The 22,207-nt window shown below is 43.8% G+C and overlaps 1 protein-coding gene across 10 annotated transcripts in view; it reads right to left on the bottom strand.

Moving 5' to 3' along the window:
• Positions 1-21,422, bottom strand: part of CDKL5 (cyclin dependent kinase like 5) — a 407,568-nt gene extending 386,146 nt beyond the window's left edge. For 4 of the 10 annotated variants that reach the window (XM_073667426.1, XM_073667415.1, XM_073667413.1 and 1 more), the window contains exon 1: positions 21,279-21,412. The gene's annotated coding sequence lies outside the window, so the exon portion shown is untranslated. Of the gene's footprint in view, positions 1-21,278 lie in introns of all 10 variants that reach the window. The other 6 variants (XM_073667428.1, XM_073667416.1, XM_073667414.1 and 3 more) reach the window with 3 other exon arrangements.
• Positions 21,423-22,207: the final 785 nt, after the last annotated feature.

Raw genomic sequence — 22,207 nt, 5'->3', positions numbered from 1 at the left:
CCATAGATGTGGGCTCGCATTGAGAATTCTCTGCTGTGGGCAATTAATTTTCATGTCCCCAAATAACTGGATGTGGCGAGGTCTGTGGAGGACACAAGACGCAATATCCAAATCAATCATCCAAAGATGGGCTGAATAAGCAGATTCATCTGGACACATGGGCTCTCTGGATACACCCAGAGGACTCCTCAGCCCGGGAGCGGACACAGACAGAAGAGGCCCCCGTGTAAGAACAGTTTATGGGCCTTTTGCAGCCAAGAACTCATTGTGATGTACAATTCCACCTCTTGGGCCCGTATGTGGCTGCCCAGGTTGCATAATGGTATGTCCGCCCGTTCTTCAGCGCTAATCAACATATAGTACAGAAGTTTTTAAATCTTTGGACGTGCTCAGATTTGGTCCATAGCCATAAGTTAAGAATAGTGTTGAGCGATACCTTCCGATATCAGGAAATATCGTATCGGATTGGATCGGGCCGATACCCAAAAAGTATCGGATATCGCCGATTCCGATACCGGAAACCAATGCAAGTCAATGGGACACAAATATCGGAATGAAAATAAACCCTTTCTTTCCTTGTAGGTTAATTCTACATGAAGTAAAACAACTAAGAATAATGTAGAATGACATGAAAAGCCGGCAATTCATCAGCGGCATTCACCGGTACACGACAATTTACAACAGAAAGAATAGAGCTTCACACATAGATTAGGTAGATAGAACCATGTCAGTCACATATATAAGAAGTACAGTGACAGTGTTGCTTACTGTACTTGTCATTTAGTGTAAAGGATTTATTTAAAAAAATATTAGTGTTTTCATGCAACGTCTCTTTAAAAAAGCCGGCCGGCAATTCAGCATCTGTACCCGACAATTTAGAATAGAAAGAATAGAGAATCACACATAGATTAGATAGATATAAACATGTCAGTCACATATATATGAAGTACAGTGACAGTGTTGATTACTGTACTTGTCATTTAGTGTTAAAATAAAGGATTTATTTAAAAAAAAATTGGCGTGGGGTTCCCCTTAATTTTAGGCTCTAGCGGAGGTTAAGCAGACAGCTGGGGCAAATGTTTGAAGCCTGGGAAGGGGGTAATACCCACGGAGCTTCCCAGGCTACTAATATCAGTCCCCAGCTGAATACCTAGCCTTTACTAGCTATTAAAATGGGGGAACCCCCCCCAAAAAATAACGTGGGGTCCCCCCCAATTTAATAGCTAGCAAAGGCTAGGCAGACAGCTGGGGGCTGATTTTAATAGCCCAGGAAGGGTGCCATGAATATTGGCCCCCTCCCAGGCTAGAAACACCAGCCGTCAGCCGCCCCAGAAATGGCGCATCCATAGGATGCGCCAATTCTGGCACTTAGCCTCGCTCTTCCCACTGCCCTGTAGCGGTGGCAGTGGGGTAATAGGGCTGGGGTTGATGTCAGCTTATAATGCCAGCTGACATCAAGCCCAGGTTAGTAATGGAGAGGCGTCTATAAGACACCCCCATTACTAACCCCATAGTCAAAGTTAAAGAAAAACACAAACACCCAGAATAAAGTCCTTTAATTGAAATAAACACACAATTCTTTATTGTTCTAAATTAAACCATACTTACAGTCACGCCCATTCCAGCTGAAGCCAACGATCTCCTGCAATAAAAGAAAAATAATAAAGCAACCTCATCCTTACCTTTCCATGGTTCCCACGACAGCTTCAGCTCTGCTACATCGAGATGACAGGCTGGACCGCAGCAGAACGCTGCCATCCAGCCTGTCATCCCGCAGACACTGAGAAGCGCAGGCATGCTTGCGCTCCTCAGTGTCTGGCTGTGACGGCATAAAGATGAGCCGAGGTCATGTCCAATGAACTCAGCTCACCTCATGCACGTCACTGACAGCGTGGGAAAATTCTCTTGCACTCAGCGCTTCAGCGTGAGAATTCTCCCACGCTGTCAGTGACATACATGAGGTGAGGTCATGTCCAATGAACTCAGCTCACCTCATGCACGTCACTGACAGCGTGGGAAAATTCTCACGCTGAAGCGCTGAGTGCAGGAGAATTTTCCCACGCTGTCAGTGACGTGCATGAGGTGAGCTGAGTTCATTGGACATGACCTCGGCTCATCTTTATGCCGTCACAGCCAGACACTGAGGAGTGCAAGTATGCCTGCGCTTCTCAGTGTCTGCGGGATGACAGGCTGGATGGCAGCGTTCTGCTGCGGTCCAGCCTGTCATCTCGATGTAGCAGAGCTGAAGCTGTCGTGGGAGCCATGGAAAGGTAAGGATGAGGTTGCTTTATTATTTTACTTTTATTGCAGGAGATCGTTGGCTTCAGCTGGAATGGGCGTGACTGTAAGTATGGTTTAATTTAGAACAATAAAGAATTGTGTGTTTATTTCAATTAAAGGACTTTATTCTGGGTGTTGTGTTTTTTTAAATACTTTACTAGAAATTCATGGTGGTCATGTCTAATATTGGCGTGACCCCATGAATTTCGGGCTTAGGGCCAGCTGATAATGCCAAGCTGGCCTTAACCCCTTTATTACCCAGTGAGCCACCGCACCAGGGCCCTGGATGAGTTGGGTACAGCGCCAGAAGATGGCGCTTCTATGAACGCGCCATTTTCTGGGGCGGCTGCGGACTGCAATTTGCAGCGGGGGTGGCCCAGAAAGCTTGGGTCTCCCTGCGCTGCGGATTCCAGCCCCCAGCTGCCTAGTTGTACCTGGCTGGGCACAAAAATAGGGCGAAGCCCCACGCATTTTTTTTTTAATTATTTCATGAAATTCATGAAATAATTAAGAAAAAAAGGGCTTCCCTATATTGTTGTGTCCAACCAGGTACAAATAGGCAGCTGGTGGTTGAGGGCAGCCCGTTCCTGCCTGCTGTACCTGGCTGGACACAAATATAGTGCGAAGCCCCACGTCAATTTTTTTTAAATTATTTCAGGAAATTCATGAAATAATTAAAAAAAATTGATGTGGAGCTTCGCCCTATATTTGTGTCCAGTCAGGTACAGCAGGCAGGAACGGGCTGCCCCCAACCACCAGCTGCCTATTTGTACCTGGTTGGACACAACAATATAGGGAAGCCCTTTTTTTCTTAATTATTCCATGAATTTCATGAATTTAAAAAAAAAATATGTGGAGCTTCACCCTATTTTTGTGTCCAGCCAGGTACAACTAGGCAGCTGGGGGATGGAATCTGCAGCGCAGGGAGGCCCAAGCTTTCTGCCCCCCCCCGCTGAAAATTGCAGTCCGCAGCCGCCCCGGAAAATGGCGCGTTCATAGAAGCTGGATGCTGTACCTGGCTGGCATACAAAAATATGGCGAAGCCCACGTCAAAAGTTTTGGGAAAAATTAATTAAAAAATAAATAATAATTTAGGGACTGCATCTTTATTAACTCCTCAAATGTCATTTAGTGTTAAAATAAAGGATTTATTTAAAAAAAAAATGGCGTGGGATCCCCCATAATTTTAGTCTCTAGCGGAGGTTAAGCAGACAGCTGGGGCAGATGTTTGAAGCCTGGGAAGGGGGTAAAACCCACGGAGCTTCCCAGGCTACTAATATCAGCCCCCAGCTGAATACCTAGCCTTTACTAGTTATTAAAATGGGGGACCCCCCCCAAAAAAATGACGTGGGGTCCCCCCTATTTTAATAGCTAGCAAAGGCTAGGCAGACAGCTGGGGGCTGATATTAATAGCCCAGGAAGGGTGCCATGAATATTAGCCCCCTCCCAGGCTAGAAACACCAGCCGTCAGCCGCCCCAGAAATGGCGCATCCATATGATGCGCCAATTCTGGCACTTAGCCTCGCTCTTCCACGCTGCCCTGTAGCGGTGGCAGGGGGTAATAGTGGTGGGGTTCATGTCAGCGCCAGCTGCCATGAAGCCCAGGTTAGTAATGATGGGCGTCTATAAGACACCCCCATTACTAACCTACAAAGTGTTAAAAAGAAAACACACACTACACCCAGAAAAAAATAATTTATTTGAAATAAAACACACAATTTTATTTAATTCTTAGTTTACTAAAAATAATAGTTACCTGTCCACGTTCCTGCGCTGATCTCCCATGCACAGCTGTCACATCTGGAGATGGTGACAGCTGTGCATGGCTGCTGTAAGCTCACGCTGCCGGGAACACGTCCGCTCCCGGCAGCGGGAGCCCCTGACTGAGGTCACCGGAGTGCATTCAGTCAGCGCTGCTCCGGAGACCTCCTTTACGGCAGTGCTGTACCGTGGGAATTTCTCACGATACAGCAGGGCCGTAAAGGAGCTAACCGGAGCAGCGCTGCCTGAACTCCGGTGAACCCTTACGGCCCCGTCATTCTAGCGGTGGCAGCGGTTCAAAGCGGTCACATTCTATGTGGCTGCTCTGAACTGGAGATCTTCGTGGGACACTCGTGGACTACTACGGAGGGGTAAGGATAAGGTTGTGGTTTATTATTTTATATTTTATTACAGGAGATCGATGGCTTCGGGGAATTAGGTGTCTAGGTGAGTATAGGTGTAGTTTTTTATTTTTTACTTTATTTTAGGTGGCGATCGGCGGGGACAGGTAATGTATGAACTAATTTATTGTAGGTAACCACTGGCCACCAATGACATGTATTTAACATTTATTGGGGACACAGTAGGGCAATTTATATAGCAGGATCAGGCTGATGGGAACTACTGCTCCCATCGAGCTGATCCTGCTGGCACGAGTGGACGGGGGACAGACATAGGCCGATGGGAGTAGTAGTGTCACATCGGCCTATGTCTGCCTGCATGCACAGACACCGCGCACACCCGCACAAACATCGCACAGACACCCCGCACACACCAGCAGACATCGCACACACACCCCGCACACACATGCACAGACACCCGCACACACACTAATCATGACCGGTCTGATGGTCTGGGAGGTGAGGCTGACCTGTGCGGCCGTGGGAAAGTTCATGTGAGTTCATGCAGTCAAGCATGAACTCACATGAACCCTGAGGGCACCGCGGCGACTTCAAATGAACAGCTGATCGGCATCACCTGATACCTCAGCTGTTCATTTGAAATAACCGGCGGGAAAGCGCAGCACAGAACGGGAAAACCGGCGGTGAAGTCTTTTCACTGCCGGCTTCCCCGCCCGGGTCCTTCGCTCGCCGCTCCTTGGTGCTGCGCTCCCCGCCCGGTCCTAACTTACGATCGGGATTGGAGGTGGCGAGGGGAGCGGAGGATCGGGGTGGGAGGCTGCGGGGAAGCAGTATGGGGCTGTGTGATTGTTTAAAAGCCGGCGGCTTTTTACCGCCCGCCGGCTTTTAAACAATCAGGAGAATTCTGGGATGGCATTCTGATGACAGGCTGGATCGCAGCTGAGCGCTGCCATCCAACTTGTCATCCTTCACAGACACTGCAGAGCGCAGGCATTATGGGAACTTCCGATTCCGGTATACGATATTGTAAAAGTATCGGAATTAAGTATCGGAATTCCGATACCGCGAATATCGGCCGATACCCGATATTTCAGTATCGGAATGCTCAACACTAGTTAAGAACCATGCTTCCATCTACTAAAGTGAGTTGGAAACAGTTTCAAAAAGTAAACCTGGTGACAGGTGTCCAACACTTGGTTCAGATGCCTTCATAAAGGCAAATACTATGGAGTCAGCGGAGACTTTGTGAAGATCTACACGGCATGCAGTAGAAACAGCAGGAGGAAAACTTAGGGGCCCAGAAGATTGATAAAACATGTGACAGATGCACGATATATGTATGGTTGTCTACGGGATCTAAAACAGCAGGGACACTAAACATAAAACTCACTCAAAGTCGTGAAATAAAACTCTTATGTTCCTGGCTTCTCGACGCAGAAATGCCTATGTCCCGCTAAAACATCAAAAAGGACAGAAAGCATTCTTTTAACAAGGAAATACATAGCAAGGATGTTACCCTCCTTGTTTTAATACAAGTAACTAGTCGCAGGAAATCCTCTTATTTTTAAGCTACATTGTGAGAGCAGGAAATAACAAAAAGTAAAGTGAACAGTTACATATTTACTAGACGTACAACTTTATTATGATGGTAACATGAATGGCCTTTTCATGTAAGTTCACGGCCAACATGGTGGTATCACAAAGGATGTAACAAGCAGAATCAACAAAGTGCTGAAGAATGCGGAGAGACCTTACCCTTTACAGATAACTTATCATAAATATTAACAGCTCACTTCTTACTTTGATGAATACCAGAAAATGTCACAGTTAGTTCTTAACATAGTGCAGCATTTCTAAATCCTTGTGATGTGACTTACAGATTTATTCCCAAAAAACAAAGTTATCCCCTATCCACTGGATTGGGGATACCTTGCTGATTGCTCAGGGTCTGAGTGCTGGGACCACCAGCGATGCCAAGATTGTGGCTTTAGAATCCCAAAAATGGGGCTCCTTCATAATGAAACGGAGATGCGCATGTGCAGTTTCCGTTCCATTTACTGTCTATGGGACTTCCAAATGCAGCACTTGGCTAATCATACAGACAATGAATGAAGCAGAGGTCGCACATCAGCACTTCCGCTCAATGCAGGATGAGATTGCATAGCAGCATTTTCAGGGTTCTAAAGCCCCAATCTCGGGATCAATGGGAATCCCAGCAATCTGATCCTTCACAGATTAGCAAGTAATCTCCTATCCCATTATGGATATTTTTTTCTCGTGGGTGGGGGAAATACGCCTTTAAAAGGGATTTATAACAATATGTATATGAAGCTTGAGAAAAGCTCACACCTAGAGCTTAAACGTCGGCAATATGGTCCACTAAACAAATTTTTCAATTGGTATGCAGTCTCCATTTTCTTTGAAATATATATATATATATATATATATATATATATATATATATATATATATACATACATATACAGTACAGACCAAAAGTTTGGACACACCTTCTCATTTAAAGATATTTCTGTATTTTCATGACTATGTAAATTGCACATTCACACTGAAGGCATCAAAACTATGAATTAACACATGTGGATTATATACTTAACAAAAAAGTGTGAAACAACTGAAAATATGTCTTATATTCTAGGTTCTTCAAAGTAGCCACCTTTTGCTTTGATGACTGCTTTGCACACTCTTGGCATTCTCTTGATGAGCTTCAAGAGGTAGTCACCGGAAATGGTCTTCCAACAATCTTGAAGGAGTTCCCAGAGATGCTTAGCACTTGTTGGCCCTTTTGCCTTTACTCTGCAGTCCAGCTCACCCCAAACCATCTCAATTGGGTTCAGGTCTGGTGACTGTGGGAGCCAGGTCATCTGGCGTAGCACCCCATCACTCTCCTTCTTGGTCAAATAGCCCTTACACAGCCTGGAGGTGTGTTTGGGGTCATTGTCCTATTGAAAAATAAATGATGGTCCAACTAAACGCAAACCGGATGGAATAGCATGCCGCTACAAGATGCTGTGGTAGCCATGCTGGTTCAGTATGCCTTCAATTTTGAAAAAATCCCCAACAGTGTCACCAGAAAAGCACCCCCACACCATCACACCTCCTCCTCCATGCTTCACGGTGGGAACCAGGCATGTAGAGCCCATCCATTCACCTTTTCTGCGTCGCACAAAGACACGGTGGTTGGAACCAAAGATCTCAAATTTGCACTTATCAGACCAAAGCACAGATTTCCACTGGTCTAATATCCATTCCTTGTGTTCTTTAGCCCAAACAAATCTCTTCTGCTTGTTGCCTGTCCTTAGCAGTGGTTTCCTAGCCCCTATTTTACCATGAAGGCCTGCTGCACAAAGTCTCCTCTTAACAGTTGTTGAAGAGATGTGCCTGCTGCTAGAACTCTGTGTGGCATTGACCTGGTCTCTAATCTGAGCTGCTGTTAACCTGCAATTTCTGAGGCTGGTGACTCGGATAAACTTATCCTCAGAAGCAGAGGTGACTCTTGGTCTTCCTTTCCTGGGGCGGTTATCATGTGAGCCAGTTTCTTTGCAGCACTTGATGGTTTTTGCAACTGCAGTTGGGGACACTTTCAAAGTTTTCCCTATTTTTCGCACTGACTTACCTTCATTTCTTAAAGTAATGATGGCCACTCGTTTTTCTTTACTTAGCTGCTTTTTTCTTGCCATTATACAAATTCTAACAGTCTATTCAGTAGGACTATCAGCTGTGTATCCACCAGACTTCTGCACAACACTACTGATGGTCCCAACCCCATTTATAAGGCAAGAAATCCCACTTATTAAACCTGACAGGGCACACCTGTGAAGTGAAAACCATTTCCAGTGACTACCTCTTGAAGTTCATCAAGAGAATGCCAAGAGTATGCAAAGCAGTCATCAAAGCAAAAGGTGGCTACTTTGAAGAACCTAGAATATAAGACATATTTTCAGTTGTTTCACACTTTTTTGTTAACTATATAATTCCACATGTGTTAATTCATAGTTTTGATGCCTTCAGTGTGAATGTACAATTTTCAAAGTCATGAAAAAACAGAAAAATCTTTAAATGAGAAGGTGTGTCCAAACTTTTGGTCTGTACTGTATATATATATATATATATATATATATATTATATATTATATATTATATATTATATATTATATATATATATATATATATATATATATATATATATATATATATATATATATATATATATATAAAGTTGACAGATTCCTTTAGGATAGACCATAAATGTCAGGGCAGTGGGGTCAGCTGGCTGGAGGGGTATTGGGTCATTTTCAAGGCGCTGCTCTGTAGACTTTGTAGTGGCCGTGACTGGTACTGCGGCTCTACAGAGATCAGTCCTATTCAATTGAATGCGACTGAACTGCACTGCCAGATACAGTTGCTACAAAATGTATGACAGCTGTGCCTAGGAAACAATGAAGGGGATGCACCACTTTCTATCAGCTGATTAGTGGGGGTGTTAGCTATTGGACGCCCATTAATTTGATATATATGGTCAATCCTAACAATATGCTATTAATTTAGATTAATTTAAATAATACCCTTTTGACAGGTGCATAAGATCAGGTACGCTGTTCCTTATATTTCTGCTCTGATGATTTGTAAGTGTTGTTAATATGAGTGAAGGAAACAATTGAGAGCAACAACAGCTCAGAGTAAATCGATAGGGTCCGCAAAGTCATGGGATGGAAGCACTAAGCGCACAGTGCACCTGTACTAACACCTACTAGTAAGTACCAAACTGAAATTTAAAGGGGTATTCCCATCTTAAAATAAATGTTCTCATGAATGCAGAGATACTTGCAAATGAAAAATGAGCTGTAAGCTTCCCTTTAAATGTAATCTGTCAGCAGTTTTTGCCATCTCATCTGAGAGCAGCCTACTGTAGAGAAAGAAACTCTGAATCCAATGATGTATCACTTAGTTTACTGGGTGCAGCGGTTCTGACACAGAGTTTTTAGATTTAGCATGCAGTAGAGCTGAGTAAGCTAACCCCGCCCACACCAGGTTCTATGTAGATTGTCTATTGACAGTGAGCTTCTTATCACAGAAGGGGGGCGGAGTTGGACAAGTGCCCAAGCGGTAGGTAGTCACACTAATGATAATATCCCGGTGATAAAACCTTCAGTGTAAGTAAACAGCACACAGGCTGATATGTGACACATCATTGAATTCTGTGTTTTAACCCCTATTTCCTGCTATCCTCAGCTTATATAGAAAAAAACCTGCTGACAGATTCCCTTAAACTTCTATAGAAGTTCTAGAAATTGGTGAGCAAGCATCCGGTGCGAACCATATTGCTACAATCTTAGTGGCTGAAAAAGTGTGATTGTGTGCCAGTGAATGGCAATCAGCTCCGGAGCCTCTGTCATCACAAAGTCAATTTTGCCAATTTCACCCTTTTATCATCACATAATAAGCAGCTATGATACAGGCAATTTTACTATGACCCATTTTATTACCAGTAATTGTCTAAGGAGAATAATTCTTGCTGTGCACCTCTCAGTAATGAGTGTGGTCTAGGCTGCGTTCACATGTTGAAGCCGCAAAAGCATTTTGTTGAGGTGACTGTTCTAAAATCGATGTGTATTTCTGCACAAAATTATGCATTTTGCCGCAACTGTGCAAAAAAAAAAAAAAACACAACATGTCTGCTAGGTGTGAATGCAGCCATATAATGTATGTCTATACCTTTCTTGAAGCTTCGCCTTGGTGACTGCCGGAGGTTGGGGTCTGACTTAGCAACCCCATGCAAGTCAAAGATAAAAAAAGGCGCAGAAAGAGAAAGGAAAGAAAAAGAATATGTCTGGGTTTAAGATATTAAACAATTATCATCACAACAAAGTGTGTTGAGACTTTACCTACATTAAAGTATAAAGTGGATTAAACTACATAAAAAGTATAGATAAAATGGATTAAACTGCCTAAAAGTAAAGCTAAGTCATAAAATGTCTGCCAACAAAATATATGTACAAGTATATGTCAGTGCAAGCGCTGTGATCCATATACACACAACAGACACCCATTCATTGCACAGTGTTACCATCTGGAAAAACCATCACTGCAATGTTTGCATACCTAAACTCTTCTCGTCCCAATACATACCTAAGTCAAAACATTTTCCATATAGGAAAAAAAAACAAAACGGAAATCTGGAGCCCAGTGTTAAACACATCCGTATGGTACGACATCGTACAAGTCACTCAGTGTAGAGAGTGTACACTTATAATTAGCTTTTCTAATTTGTCATCCCACTGAGCAGAACACATTGGAGGGCAATAATGTGGACAAATGCTCCAAGAGCGGCTCCTTCAGCTGCATTAATTACTGAACAACATTTTAAAATACCGTTGACAGATTGTGAACTTAGAACCAGAAAGTCATAAACCAAATGACTCATGGCAGATACCGACATACGCAGTCATCTATAGCAATCCTGCCCAAATATATGCACACAAAATGAATTTATAAACCTAGAATAGGATAGGAAAACTATATGGCATTCTACCGGGGCGATAAAGCTGATTGTAAATCAGCGCAATCACTGAGATAACCATTTTGGTATTATACAGACAGTATCTACAGCAATACATGTAGGTATCAATACGTCTGTATATCTTTTGCATTGAGCAAAATAATGGTAGCAGCATATACTGTATATGTAAGGCTTCAATCACTTAATATTTACCAGCTGCAAGAAAGTCTGATATTTCACTGGATATTTTCATTTAAATGGAGTACCTCCTCCGATTGGTGCTGCTCCGCTGATTCTGGGACAGTTTTTCTTTTTCTTCTGTGCCCCTCCCGTTCCACACTTATGCCCACTGGTAATACTAGTGAAATTGTTTCCTTCAACCAATAGGGAGTATTCCACAGAAAGTTTCTGTAGGCGTGGCTGTGTTTTGATTGGCCAGCACCAGAGGAGAAAAAGCAAAAGACCACAGAGATTTTCTATGGTACACGCCCAGTTGGTTGTAGGGAAAAATGTTGCATCGTTTGTTTTTTTTTTTCAGGGGGGCATAACTTTAGAACAGAGGGCAGAGAAGAAAAAGAAAAACTGTTTCAGTATCAGTGGAGCAGCACCAATTTCAGGATATTCTCATTTCCAGTTAAAAAAAAAAAAATCCAGTTAAAAGGTTCTAATTTTTATGATATTCAGTCATATTTTCTCCCTTTGCTTTTTAGGCTGCGGTATTTCTTACATTTTTATAAATCCTAGATAGGAGGGACTACATTAAGTGATGATATATTGTATGTTTCATAGAGTTTCAGTCCACTATATTCATGTACCTGCTTGTACAGGCCGGTATTCAACTGGTTGTTGGGATCGATGTATTAAAGCGCACCCCAATGAAAAATATAATGTGCTTGTATCTCATGGGCTCTACTTGTGCGTATGTGGGAGCCTTCTCCTTTGTAGGGTTATCCCTAAGTCTATTACCTATCCAGTGGATCAGTGGTGGTTTGAGTGTTGGGACGCGACTGCTTTTGGGTGTTACTATTCCCCCTTGTAAAAATGGGGTGGTTCTACAAATCTAGCCCCAATAGAACTGACTGGGTAATGGTAGACTGTCATAAATTTCTAGTAGGAACAACAGAGGAACACTGCAACACATTAAAAAATGCTCCAGAATTGTTATTTCATGTCAGCTGAGCTGGTAACTCCTCTTTGGGTGATGGGATCAACACAAACACTGTAGGTAACAATGTCTAAATTCTCCATGGCTGTTTTGGAAAGATTTAGTTCAGTGTTAAAGGGGTTATCCAGTGAAAACAAGTTCTTATCTATCCACAGGATATGTGATAACTTGTTGATCTGTTGAAGTCCGAACGCTGGGTCCAGTACCGATCGGCTGAACAGGGAACTTTTATTCCCATTTGTCACACCAGGTGTGAGTGCAACACAGAGAGTCACGCCAGGTGTGAGCGCAACACAGAGAGTCACGCCAGGTGTGAGCGCAACACAGAGAGTCACGCCAGGTGTGAGCGCAACACAGAGAGTCACGCCAGGTGTGAGCGCAACACAGAGGGGAAAGGGAGCCCAGACACTAGGGAAAGGGGGGAAGAGGTGACCTCCTAATCTGGACTAGCGTCACCCTGTCTCCCCCTAACGTCCCTATACAGCCTCCACAGCTGTCGCCGATCACGTGCCTCGCCTTACTATCCCTGGTGCAAAGCTATAGTTGGGGGTGGAAGGAGATGAGCACTAGTCAACCTCCACTAGCACTCTAAAGACAAAAGGGGAAGACACAGGGGAACAAAAACTCAGCTTTAGAAGAATTCCAACAGAGCACACGGCCTCAAGACTGCAGAGAAGACGTGATGCTGCTTCAGCCAAGTTCCAAGTAGAAATGAGTATAACCGGCGGCGCCCACCTAGACACACCAGGTATACAGTTATATGAAAAAGTTTGGGCACCCCTATTAATCTTAAGCTTAATGTTTTATAATAATTGGTGTTTTTGCAACAGCTATTTCAGTTTGATATATGTAATAACTGTTGGACACAGTAATGTTTCTGCCTTGAAATGAGGCTTATTGTACTAACAGAAAATGTGCAATCTGCATTCAAACAAAATTTGACAGGTGCATAAGTATGGGCACCTCACCAGAAAAGTGACATTAATATTTAGTAGATCCTCCTTTTGCAAAAATAACAGCCTCTAGTCGCTTTCTGTAGCTTTTAATGAGTTCCTGGATCCTGGATGAAGGTATTTTTGACCATTCCTCTTTACAAAACAATTCCAGTTCAGTTAAGTTTGATGGTCGCCGAGCATGGACAGCCCTCTTCAAATGATCCCACAGATGTTCAATGATATTCAGGTCTGGGGACTGGGATGGCCATTCCAGAACATTGTAATTGTTCCTCTGCATGAATGCCTGAGTAGATTTGGAGCGGTGTTTTGGATCATTGTCTTGCTGAAAGATCCATCCCCTGCGTAACTTCAACTTTATCACTGATTCTTGAACATTATTGTCAAGAATTTGCTGATACTGAGTGGAATCCATGCGTCCCTCAACTTTAACAAGATTCCCGGTGCTGGCATTGGCCACACAGCCCCAAAGCACCAAATTTTACTGTGGGTAGCAAGTGTTTTTCTTGGAATGTTGTGTTTTTTTGCCGCCATGCATAACGCCTTTTTGTATGACCAAACAACTCAATCTTGGTTTCATCAGTCCACAGGACCTTCTTCTAAAAAGAAATTGGCTTCTCCAAATGTGCTTTTGCATACCTCAGCCGACTCTGTTTGTGGCATGCTTGCAGAAACGGCTTCTTTCGCATCACTCTCCCATACAGCTTCTCCTTGTGCAAAGTGCATTGTATAGTTGACCGAGGCACAGTGACACCATCTGCAGCAAGTTGATGCTGCAGCTCTCTGGAGGTGGTCTGAGGATTGTCCTTGACTGATCTCACCATTCTTCTTCTCTGCCTTTCTGATATTTTTCTTGGCCTGCCACTTCTGGCCTTAACAAGAACTGTCCCTGTGTTCTTCCATTTCCTTACTATGTTCCTCACAGTGGAAACTGACAGGTTAAATCTCTGAGACAGCTTTTTGTATCCTTCCCCTGAACAACTATGTTGAATAATCTTTGTTTTCAGATCATTTGACAGTTGTTTTGAGGAGCCCATGATGCCACTCTTCAGAGGAGATTCAAACAGGAGAACAACTTGCAAGTGGCCACTTTAAGTAGCTTTTCTCATGATTGCATACACCTGGCTATGAAGTTCAAAGCTCAATGAGGTTACAAAACCAAAAAAAGTGCTTTAGTAAGTCAGTAAAAAGTAGGTAGGAGTATTTAAAACAAGAAAATGATAAGGGTGCCCATACTTATGCACCTGTCAAATTTTGTTTGAATGCAGATTGCACATTTTCTGTTAGTACAATAAACCTCATTTCAAGGCAGAAACATTACTGTGTCCAACAGTTATTACATATATCAAACTGAAATAGCTGTTGCAAAAACACAAATTTTATAAAACATTAAGCTTAAGATTAATAGGGGTGCCCAAACTTTTTCATATAACTGTATATACACCCAGACTAAAGGGAGGTAGTTGCTGGGTCCTAAACACAGCCTCCTATCTAGGCAGCTATCTGCATTGCCAAACGTGGAGATTTCCTGAAAACCACTGAAGGGCGACTGTCTGTCACCACTGACACACCCATGACACCATTAGAATGAAGCCGCAATGTGCATGCTCAAACGCCACTCCAGTCATTCTCTTTGGGGCTTTCGAGTGCTGCACTCGGCTTTTTCCAGCAGCCCAAGAGATTAATGAAGCGGTGGTATCCTACCTCCCGCTCGATTTTGTAATCGGGATACAAAAATAATGTAGTTACAAAAATTTTGTAATGGGGATCCCCGTTCTGCCAATTGGAGCGGGTCCCAGCAGCCGAACCCGCACTGATCAGTAAGAAATCACCTACCCTACCTGGACAAACCCTTTAAATAGGTGTATCAATCATATTTGTAAGGCATCTATTAAGCTGCACAGATCCTCGTATCTTGACCTATCTGGTTTCTGCCCATCTGAATTTTATACTGTGATAACAACCACGCCCCTCCACTGATTAGCAGCTCACTGTCAATATACAATGTACACAGAGAGCTGTGGTGTGGGAGGGGTTAGCTTTCTCAGCTCTGCTATGTCTAAAAACTCTGATTGTGTCACAACGGCTGCACCCAGTAAACTAAGTGATACATCGCTGGAATCAGGGTCTCTTTTCCTACGTTATGCTGCTCTCAAATGAGGTTGCAAAAATCTGGTGAAAGATTCCCTTTAAGTAACTAAACAATATATAGCCAATTTCTAAAAGTAAATAAGCAGAAATATTCATGACATACAACTACTAATGAGAATATGCACCTTCTGAACCATGGGAGCAGTATCAGATCAGAAAAGGACATTTTTGCAGAACCATAGAAGAATTTCAGGCAATAAGAGACATCCTTTTAATCACATGATTAACCCTGCACAACACAAAACGTGTATTTAAAAGAGGAGATGAAAGCATAGAAAAAGCAAAAACATTAACTAGAGGAAAAGGAAATCCTGGAGAAGATTAGACTATCACCAGGATCTATAGACCAATAAAACCAGCACCAGACAACCCTGCAGCCAAAACCCCTACCAATGACCGTGTGCCGGGACACAACCCTGGCTCCTTGGGAGGCAGCATTTATTTGTATGATTTATATGTTCACTTCATCTTTGGCCACAAGTAAGAGAATGTTAGAGAATGTGCTTACTGCTTCTTGGCATGGCTTATTTTAGGCAGTTTTATGCTACTAATTGGTTACATTTACTATTTCTTGCTCACATTGCAAAAATAAAATATAAAGTGGAATAAAATTGTATAATTTTACTCTTTGCTTCTCTGCTATAGGCACAAAAGCTGTCATATGTAATAGTGAGAGGGGTAACAAGATCTGACTGCGACCTGCAGCAACAAGTAATGAGTGTCATCAACGGCATCTCGGCAACAAAGGGAGCAGGACTGTATTACTACCACATGGAAACAACTAGATCATTGAGCACAATGACCAGTAATGGGGGTTATTTGGATTTTTGCTCCTTTATCATTGTTGTTCCATCTAATTATCTATCAGTTAAACTAAGGCCGGTTTCACACATCCAACATTCACGGTACATGTTGTCCAGACCCGAACTCAACAGCCTCATTTATTCCTATGAAGGTGTTGAGTTTGGGTCAGGAGACACACGGGAGGTCTGGATATCGCAGGCGGTAGGAGGACCATGAATGTTAGATGTGAGAAACCGACTTAGCTAAATGTAGATTTACACAAACTGGCCGGCAGCACTACACAACCGTAGGTCAGCTACTTGTTTGCTGATCGGAGATCGGTTAATAGTCAGTTTACACGGGCTGACCCCTGAATGATCTGTAGTAGATTGTGTGCACTGAACAGACAGTCATAATTCTCAACGGCGCGAGTCCTGTTTATACGGAACAGTGTGCAGCGGAGAACGATGATCTTGAGAGCAAACTAAAAGATCATTTCACCCAACGAACAAGCATTTTTCTTGTTCATCAGGTGATCGGCAGCCCGTTTAGGCTGCAAGATTATTGTGAAATGAGGGTTTCTAAGAATTATCATTCACAATAATCTTGCACAGTAATTTATGAAGAACATAGGTGAGGAGTCAATAGTTACTTAAAGGGGTTGTCGTATTAAGACAACCTCTGTCCATATGCCCTATTTGTATATTATAAATTGCGAACCCAGGCTCAGGACCCCTTATGAGGCAGAGCACCTCTACGATAGTGGCTTTCGTTCTGGAAGTGTTGAGCCATCCTTGTATTGCATGAAGGGCCATTCTGTACATTTGAATGGCAGCCATGTAATCCAACACACAGGCCTGGCTGGAATTTTTAATGGGGTTGTTCACTACTGGACAACCCATTCTAAATTGGTAGTGTCACCCACATGAAATTAAAAGAAAAAAAAAATCATATGCCCACCTTCAGGACCTGGGCAGCCCTGGAAATGTAAACGCTATCATTTCTAGAAGTCACTTGACACCAGTATATCACGTGACCGCTGCAGCCAATCAACGGATGCTCATCAGCTGCAGCTTTCAGTATTCCATCAGAGTAGATGTCCAGCCCTTTTAAAAGGTGGCCATAAAGTAACTGACAAGTTGGCTGACCTGAGCAGCTGTAATTAGTCCTGGAGAATGAATATTGATTTTATAGACTGAAAAACCTGTACGGCTACAGACTTTCTGTAAGTGTGTATTCACACATTGCAGTCATATGTCGGTTCATGTTTTACAATCGCCCAGAAATGCCATCGAAAGGCAAATGAAAGGTTTAGAGTGTAGCCGTCATTTTTCGCCATATATATATTTTAGACACTGCAAATAGCTACTGATTGGCGAGGGTCAAGACCCTCACTGATCGCACTAAACACCGCTCTGACGTGCGCAGCTCTCGCATGCAGCGTGCACACGTAGCGGTGTATGGGCTCAATACCAAGTCTATGGGGCTCTTCACCACATACAACAGCTGCGCACTGCAGAGAGGTGTTTAGTGCGATTAGTGGCGGGTCTTAGTGCCCCACCGGTCAGTAGCCATTTGCATTGTCATATAATATAAAATATATATATATTTAATTACAGTTACACTTTTTTTTAAAAAAAGCGTTGAAGATGTTGCTATAAAGCGTGGGGTCCGCACGCTGTGGTTCTCAAGGTGATGAGACACCACTACTCTTGGCAAACAGTGGCCGGCTATCAAATCATGCTGGGAGTTGTAGTTTCACAAGAGGTATAAAAGGACACAGGTTGAGGATCACTGCTGTGAATATACAGCCATTTGTACCCGATCACCATCATACACAGAGTTTCCATAGAAGTCTATGGAGATTTCTGTCCCCACCACTGCTAAGGATAACAATGTGGCAGTGAGGAGTAATTGCTACTTATCAGTGACTGAGATTTCCCTTTCACATTCCAGCGCTGTTACCTGCGGATGGAGCAGAAGTGACAGCTTCAGATACGTGACATTGAAGCTGACCTGTCACCAGGTCAAAAGTAGCCAGGTTTTGCTGGTATTTTATTCCCGCGGCTGCCCTGAGTATTCTGTTTTTTCTTTCTTTAAATCCCCCATACAGTTCCATAGATCTGGGTGTTTTTATTCAGTGCTAATTTTTATGTTCTTTACCAATGGGGTGTGGCTCAGGGTAATAATGCAGAGCAGCCTAAAGACACGCCTCCAGAGAATGCCATGAGCCACACCCCTTTGATAAAGACCAAGCAGAAAAGCTTTCTTTCCTGCTCATAACTTGATAAGTTTAACCCCCCCCCCCCCATTAACAAGACTGAATTCATGGAGCAAAACGGCAGAAAAGGAGTCTTGTTGTCTGACATCTTATCACAGTTCAGTTTTAATTTTTTAGTTTAGCTTAAAAAATGAAAGTTGGATTCTGATTGGTCATTATGGGATACTTGGCATTATTCTACTTATGTCATGACATGTCACAAGCATCAAATCACGGCTTGTGGAGGATTCCGGCGACGCAGAAAGGAGACAGAAAAAGGGAAGTATATTTGACATCCTTTTTAATACTCCTGTCAGAACTCTTAGGTTTTCCTTAGATTTGCTATTAAAAGCCTTTAATTTTTAATTAAAGTAAAAAACAGTGTTCTACATAATCTACTAACTCGAGCTATGGTAAGACTGGTAACAATGTCACTGTAAAAAGGTATTTTGTACAGAAACATATGTCACAACCCTGTCTTGTCAATTTTCAGAGCGGGGTCTCCCACCAGCGGAGAACCAACCAATCAGACCACAGGCGATCTCCTATCCTAGTATATAAGGGATATGGGAAAGGCTGAGCACGGGGTTCGAGTGCAAGGCAAAGAGTAGGACCCCCTCACATACTGAAGGCAATAACACTGCGTATCCCACTTGGCAGACTAGGAGTTGGCTGGGGAACAATAAAAGTGCAATAGGGGGTCATCCAAATTACAGCGTTTAGGTAAATGGTGGTACCGCTCACCTGATGTTATGTGAAACCCAACACTGTAAAGGTATCAAATAATGACCCCAGCTGCTGCGGCACCGCAAGTTGGCAAAACAACGGAGTATTCAGCTGTGGGTAATCTGCACTGCTGGTGTCATATCCAACAAAGGAGTCCAATCGAGAGAGGGTAAGGCCGTGGCCCCACTATCAGTGTATGGTCAGTATTTTTTCTCAGGAGTGGATGATAAATGCAGAATTAGTGACTTGTTTCTATTATACCTTTTCTCTGATTGTACCTAACCTGGTTTTGTCTCCCACTCCTGAGAAAAAATACTGACCGAATACTGACCAAATACTGATAGTGGGGCCATGGCCTAACAGTGCGGTTTACTCTCTACGCATTTCGAAGGATCCTTACTTTTTCTTCAGCAGAACCACAAAGGTACAAATCTTTGTGGTTCACCTGAAGAAGGATACTAAACGTGTAGAGAGTAAACCGCACTGTTACCTTCCCTCAATTGGACTTCTTTGTTGGATATAACACCAGCAGCGCAGAATACCCACAACTTCCAAATACACTAATACTCTGCAGACTACATGCCATGTACTAAACCCCCCAGTTTTAAGAATAAGAGAATATGGATTGATTAGAGTGAATTTACTTCTTTTGGTACCGAGCTTACCCTGGGGGCAGAATAAACAATAGTGATCATATTCCAAATAACCCATCTGGCCGCTGCAGCCAATTGCTTGTCTAAGTATACTAAAACGTGGGATGAACGGCAGCGGTCAAGCTGGGTATACGGGGCACCTCCACTGCGGGCAAGGTAAACACAAGACCAACGGGGACGATCGGAGATTTGGCTTTAGCACAGGGGTCATGAAATGGGTGAGTGTAACTGTTGTACTTTCAGCATTATTGCTTCATACAGACTGATTTTAATTAACTTGGATATCCCCTTCAAAGGACAAATCTGCCTAGTTATGCCATATGCAGTATGCAGAATATGTACAAGGTAACAACAACAGAGATTTTTCACTCAAGACTTCAGGAAAGCCCACCTCCCACAGGGTCCTATTCACTGTCCCCACCTTTCAAAGTAGAAGATAGAACTAAAAATACAATGAAATCTTTTCTCTTTGTGTTGCCCGTACTTCCAGGCACTTGAATATTCATTCTTGCATATATTGGTCAATCTAAGGGGCGCCACATCAAAATACATGCAACTACCATCTGCACATCAGGAATAGGTGCCCAGCTTCCATCTTCATAAAATTCATTTCTATTCTATGCATAACTGGGAAGTGGCCATTTTCACAGCAACATACATCTCATTCCAAACTGAACACAACAGATCAATTAATAGGAACTCTGCATCCTTCCCATACAGCAAGTGCCATCCAAAAGATAGACAGATATGAGATAGATATGAGATACATAGATACGAGATAGATATGAGATACATAGATATGAGATAGATAGAGAGATAGATATGGGATGGATAGATATATATATATATGAGATAGATATGGGATAGATATGGGATGGATAGATATATATGAGATAGATATGGGATAGATATGAGATAGATAGATATGAGATAGATAGATATGAGATAGATAGATATGAGATAGATAGATAGATATGAGATAGATAGATATGAGATAGATATGGGATAGATAGATATGAGATAGATAGATAGATAGATAGATAGATAGATAGATAGATAGATAGATAGATAGGATACCCGGCCTGTTTATCCAGGATGAGGCCATGAGAACACATCTTGCATACACAGGTTCGCACATATGGAGAATCCTCCATTACATACATGGCTGGTGTCTGCCATGAGCAGGGGCCGGATCACCCCTCTGCCTGCAGATACCACATGTTATAAACAGTTTGGCCATGAGGAGCCAGTGCACCCACCCAATGCTCGGGTAACAATGGGTGCCATCCAGCATTACTCCCTGCACAGCTGGCACAGCAGGATGCCCATACTGTGGAGGATGCCAGTAGGTGTCAGCTGTGATGGAGACTGGTTGCACACCGCTCATGCACGGTGAGCCCGGCTCAGCCACAGTGGCAGAGTGATGGAGAGGAGCTGCATGCGATCGCTGCCAGTGTGGCCGGGGGATGCTGCCAGGTGTCCTGCCTGCACACGATGGGCAGTGAGGGGGCGTATGGCAGAGATTCCAGGCAGCAGTGGGGCTGACGCAGAGGCGATGCAGGGGTCGTATTCAGGTGGGATTCCCTAAGTGAAGCTGCTGGAGGGGATCCCACACCCCGGGGCACAGGGAAGCCCGGCTCCTGCCCTGCTGCCAGCGCTGTCACTCACCTCTGCCCGGGCTCCTCTCCGCACCTCCTCCTTCTCTCCTCTGCCGCTGTTTTCCTATCTGGCTGCTACTGAATACCACCAACAAGAGGAAAACGACAGTCCACGCCCAACATCCGCTTTACCACGCCCTCCGGCCACGCCCCTCTGCGCCAACACCTGCCCACTCTTCCTGCTAAGCAGCGTCTCCTCAGTGAGCTTCAGTTGAGCCACTGTGGATGCTGACCAATAGGAAGCTGGGCAACAGCACAGCTAGGTGACTGATCATAGAGACAACCAATAGGAGTAGTCGGAGGCGGGCACTGTAGGGAGGAGGGCGATACTGCAGGTGTGGAATGCGGAGGGACGGGATAGGCAAGGGAAGATGTAGGGGCGGAGACTTGTTTGTCTCCTAGGCAACCTTCAGTGGAGGCGTCCTGGGTGACAGATGGGGGCGTGGCTATTATAGGACACGCTTTCTCCATGTCCAGTAGCTTTAGGTGGCTGGAGCGGGAGGCTGCGCCGCTGGAGCTGTGCTCAGGTGCTGGGTTATTCATGACGTCAGGAATCACTAGTGCATTTGTGATGGAGAGAAAAGATAGCAGTGACATCCGTAGCCCTGACAGCATCAGCTCAGAGCAGAGGGAATCAGAAAGGCAGGCGTGTGTACCAAAACAGCGCCACACATATCCACAGGTTGCATGTGGCATTACAGCTCAGCTAGGTTCACTGTAGGCACAACGCATGGTGGGTCACGTGCGACACTGGTTCTGGAAGAAAGCAAGTGTAGTGTCCAGACTCTGCACAACCCCTTTAAGGCCATCATTTAGGCTAAACACTGTACAGTACCGAGGCTGTACATGTAATGGTTTCCTGCCTCTTACTGGAATGTGCACATTGTAGATCCAGACTGAAGGCAGCAAAACCATGAAGGAAAACATGGAAACAAGGGC

The sequence above is a fragment of the Phyllobates terribilis genome, unplaced genomic scaffold, assembly GCF_046119375.1.
Source record: "Phyllobates terribilis strain yellow unplaced genomic scaffold, ASM4611937v1 Scaffold_2__4_contigs__length_985480577, whole genome shotgun sequence".
Classification (NCBI taxonomy): Eukaryota; Metazoa; Chordata; class Amphibia; order Anura; family Dendrobatidae; genus Phyllobates; species Phyllobates terribilis.
Note: the sequence above shows the minus strand (reverse complement) of the source record. Positions and strands in the feature narration are given on the sequence as shown.